The sequence below is a fragment of the Haemaphysalis longicornis genome, unplaced genomic scaffold (assembly GCF_048455015.1).
Source record: "Haemaphysalis longicornis isolate Haplotype H1 unplaced genomic scaffold, Haemaphysalis longicornis Haplotype H1 scaffold_10, whole genome shotgun sequence".
NCBI classification, from domain to species: Eukaryota; Metazoa; Arthropoda; class Arachnida; order Ixodida; family Ixodidae; genus Haemaphysalis; species Haemaphysalis longicornis.
The window spans coordinates 99052779-99057813 of NW_027526204.1; the positions used below are offsets into that span (position 1 = coordinate 99052779).

The window sequence follows — 5035 nt, forward strand, 5'->3', positions numbered from 1 at the left end:
AAGACGATGCGTTCCCCTCTTCCTTCCCAAAGGGTCCTTTGGCCCTCCTTACCAATAACGGTGCTACAGCTACTCCTCCTTTCTTTTTTGCTCACCACCCGCTCAGTAGTAGCGAAAGTGGTGCTAGCGGCGCTAGCGATGAAGACCGCCAGATTCAATAAGGACACACAGTAAACTAGCCCAGTAAAGAACAGAAAACGAGGCGCCCAAATCAACACGCCCGAACCTTTTATCTTGTGATGAAGAGAGATAAGGACCACCGCAAGGTCGCTTTGACGGGACAGCAGTGTTCGATTGCCACTATTGCGCTGTCGAAACAAAATTCTTAGAATGTGGTAGATAGACGACCGCGCGCTCGCGCATTATCGCACAAGTATCTGCAAGATACGGACAATCAAGGCGACATGGTGCTGCTGAAGGGCTTTTCTCCGTTCGTTCGCACCGGCACAACCAGGGTAGGTTAGTTCGCAAGTCGGAACGTGTCGCGTGTGCTACCGGACGGTTTACGCACGTTGTTTGAGATTCGCAGTTAGAATGGCATCACAGTCAAGATGTGAAGCGGACTGGCTAACAAATGTATCGTGTGAAACTCGTGTGAAAACCAGCAAGGTTTCCTGCACGTGGACACTTCACAAATTCAGCATGCACCGAGAGGACACCGGCACAAAAGTAGAAAGTTCGACCTTTTCAACGGCGGGTGACGGCGATATGAAATGGCGTCTACAGTTGTACCCGCGTGGTGACGAAGAAGAAAGAAAAGAATTCGTGTCCCTTTACCTCCAATATGTAAGCTGTCTGAGTTCTTATAAGGACGTTCTTGTTGAGTATAAATTCGCCGTGCTTGACGAAGGAGGGCAGAAAGTCAGCGTGCAACAAAGTACTTCACTGTTTTCTCGGGGAGGCTTTCACGGCTTCCCAAAGTTCATCGAGAGAGACCGTCTCCTAAAGGGTATTGAGCGCCTTCTGCCAAACGACAAGCTGACCATATACTGTGAGGGGCTTGTTTTCGTTCGGTTTGTGAACATTCCGTCGGAAAATGCATCGGCACAAGTAAAAGTGCCAGATTGTGACCTGTCGGAAGACTTTGGCCGCCTTTTGGTATCCCGCCGGTTCTCTGACGTCATCTTGAGCGTTGAAGGGACAGAGATTCACGCACACAGGGATATTTTGGCAGCTCGAAGCCCCGTCTTCGCAGCCATGTTCGACCACAATATGAAAGAGAAGCAGCAAGGTCGAGTGGAGATAACGGACTGTGACTTCGAGGTGTTGCACGAGGTGATCGAGTTCATCTACACGGGACGCGCGCCCAAGCTGAACGAGATGGCCGAGAAAATCCTGGTCGCAGCCAACAAGTACGACTTGGCGAGGTTGAAGGCGATGTGCGAACGCGTCCTGAGCTTGAAGCTTTCTGTGGAAACAGCAGCCCAGACGTTAATTCTGGCCGATATGCACAACGCTGACCAGCTGAAGGCGGAGACACTCAAGTTCATCAAAGAGGATGCAGAAGGAGTAATAAAGACGGACGGCTGGAAGGTGATGGCAAGCAATAAGCCGCACCTCGTCGAAGAAACCTTATGTGCTCTGGTGCTGTAGAGCTTTGCACCCAAGACTGGCTTTCGAAGTATTACACATCTCTGCATAGAAAAAGCGGATTTGTTTCTTTGGGGTTCCAGCAAAGATGGCATTATTTGTGGCTATGTCGGCCGTTGTTGCAAAAGGTTCGATTGCAATAAACATTCGGAAAACAAAGTGTTCGTTGGTTTATTTAGTTGTAAGCGCACGTAACACTATTATTAATTTTACGGCGCCCAGAACTGCAAGCATTGCGCGTATTTTGATGTAAGATTAATGTTTGTTAGTATTGTAGTCACTGGCCCCCAACCTCGAGCCCACTCTTGTCCTTCGCGAGAAGTTCCACAAAGAGCAAAATTGCTGCCCGTGAATCATGGTATATTTATGACAAAAAGCGCCACTATATTCTATTCCGCTGCCAACTAGTGGGATCTGCCTCCAAAGCGATCTTTGCTTTAAATTAAGCGGGATAGCGATTCCGCTGCTCATCTGCAGCGAAGTCGCCAGGAGCATTTTGATAAGTAGCGCTCAAAAGCCTTCTGTTATCCTGTATGCTCAATGTCTATTGTACAACTCACTATGGAGACGCCAACAATCTATGGCTCAGATAACGCTTCATCCGGTCATACGCGGCTCATTGCCGGCAAAAAATTATCGCGCGATGACACATCTACGGGCACATAACACGAGTTGTTGACTTGAAAGTGAACATTCACCGTACCTGTTGCGCTGCGTTTCCTGCACGTTGTTTGTGGTTGACACTCCCAATGGCGTCGCTTGTAATGGGTGAACCGGAGTTACCGGACTATGTCCCTATGTCACGGAGATTTTGTGTCAAACTCGTGTAAACGTCACCAAGTTCACGTGCACCTGGACGATTCACGACTTCAGCCTCCGTCGAGAAAAGACCGCAGAGGGAATAGAAAGTTCGGCTTTCTCAACGGCGGGTCCCGGTAATAAAACATGGCATCTGAAGCTGTACCCGAACGGTGTGGACAGCGACAGCAAGAATTTTGTATCCCTCTGCGTGCTCAATTTCAGCTCCGGCAATCATAACCAACACTTCATTGAGTATAAATTCGCCGTGATTGCTGATGGAGGGCAGAAGGCCAGCGTCCAAGAAGGGACTTTCTACTTTGTTTCATGCAGTTCTTGGAGCTTCCCGAAGTTCATAGAGAGGAGCTGTCTTCTGAACGGTGCTGCTCGCCTTCTGCCAAATGACAAACTCACCGTATGTTGCGAGGTGATAGGTATCGTGAGCACTGCGAACACTTCGTCGCAAGACACATCGGTGGCGGTACAGGTTCCAGACTGTCCCCTCTCCCAAGACCTTGGCCATCTGCTGGTATCTCGTCGGTTCTCGGACGTCATCTTCAGTGTTGAAGGAAAAGAGGTTCACGCACACAAACTTATACTGGCCGCCCGCAGCCCCGTTTTCGCCGCCATGTTCGTCTGCAAAATGAAAGAGAGCGAGCAAGGTCGAGTCGTGGTAACGGACTGTGACTTCGATGTGTTGCACGAGGTGATCGAGTTCATCTACGCGGGACGCGCGCCTAAGCTGAACCAGATGGCCGATAAAGTCCTCGCCGTCGCCGACAAGTACGACTTGGGGAGGCTGAAAGCGATGTGCGAACACGTCATGTGCTCTAAATTAACTGTGGAAACGGCTGCGGAGGTGTTAGCCCTGGCCGACATGCATAGCGCCGACCAGCTGAAGACGAGCGCTATCTGCTTTTTCAAAGCGCATGCAGCAGCGGTGTTGGAGGCAGGCGGCTGGAAGATCGTGGCTCGGAGACGTCTTGCGTGCACTGGCGGTGTGAAACGTTCCTTCCGAAGTGAACACCGCGTAGATGTGGAGCAGATCTTATCTTTGGTACTTCACCAAAAATTATGTTATTTGCTGCCTTGTCGACGGCTGTTGCAAAAGGTTCGATTGCAATAAACGCTTGAGAAAACATAGTGTTGCTTTGTTTATTCACCTGAAAGTGCACGTGAACACTCTTATGATTTTTACAACCCCAAGAACTGAAAGTATTACGCGGATTTAGCTGTACATTTCATTTCATTTCATTTTATTTTATTTAGTAAAAGTCCCCTTTCAGGGTATTAGATAAGGGGTTGGTGCATAAGCAACAGCAGAAAACATTCGCTTGTACTACGGTGAAAGGTGATTAGTGATACTGCTTGTGAAGGTGGAAGTACAAGTAATGGCAGGAATGTTGCCTGAAAGGCCATTCGAAACAACTGCTGTGCGAGGAAAAAATGATGAGAAAAAGTAACGGCGCGTGCACGTGGGCGTGCGACTTGAATGGGATGACCAGTGCGTTGAGAGAGGGAACAGTGCTGAGAGAGATGAGAGAGATGAACATGAGGATGAGGATGAAGATGAGAGTTGAGATAGATGAACAGTGCGTTGAGAGAGGGAACAAAATAAGGCGGCATGCGCATGAGCTGTGAAAAAAATTATGAAAGTAAGAAAGACTGGCGATAACGCGGCAAAGGAGGGGTAGTTCAATTTCTGCCTTTAGTGAAGATACGCTGACGTCATGGTAGTACGAACTATGGATAAACCTAGCGGCACGGTTTTGAAGAGACTCAAGGGCGTATTGAAGATCGGCTTGTTGCGGGCTCCAGATTGGGGAAGCATATTCGAGTTTAGTTCTTACAAGTCTTTTGTAAGGTAATAATTTTACATTTCTAGGTGCGTTGCGTAGATGACGTCGCAGGAATCCCAACGTTTTATTTTCCGATGATATGACTTTTGTGATATGCAAACACCATGAAAGATCGCTGCAGAATGTGACCCCCAGATATTTAAACGAATTAACTGTTTCAACTGGAACGTTACTGATAGCACAAGGAAAAACAAGTGGAGAGCGGTGGAGGGTGACGGAGAAGGCTTTGAATTTGTAAGGGTTAAGTTCCATTAGCCAATTTTCACACCATGGTTTTACATTGTTAAGATCACTTTGTAGGGCTAATTGATCCGAAACGTTACGAACAGTGTGGTAAATAACAGAATCATCGGCAAACATTCGGATTTTACAGGATACGTGAGTTGGAAGATCATTAATAAATGTGAGAAATAAAAGCTGACCCAAAACTGACCCCTGCGGGACGCCGCATGTTACCGGAAGGGAAGTGGAGGTAGCATTATTAACAAAGACAGCTTGAGTGCGGTTACTTAAAAATTCATGGATCCACTTTCGGACGTGGCGATGTAGGTTTAACACGAAAAGTTTGAACATAAGGCACTTATGGGGTACTTTATCGAACGCTTTCGCGAAGTCCAGAAAGATGGCGTCAGTCTGCACGTTAGCATCCAAGTTAATATGCAAGTCGTGCGAAAACATGGCCATTTGAGTCCCGCACGAGAAACGCCTGCGAAACACATGCTGCGCTGAATTGAAGCAGTTTTTGAATCTAGGAAGTCCATGACCCGGGTGTAGATGACATGTCCGAT

At 47.9% G+C, this 5035-nt stretch overlaps 1 pseudogene; it reads left to right on the forward strand.

Moving 5' to 3' along the window:
• The first annotated feature begins 1197 nt into the window (after positions 1–1197).
• Positions 1198–1593, forward strand: LOC144159967 (speckle-type POZ protein pseudogene; annotated as a pseudogene).
• The last annotated feature ends 3442 nt before the right edge of the window (positions 1594–5035 follow it).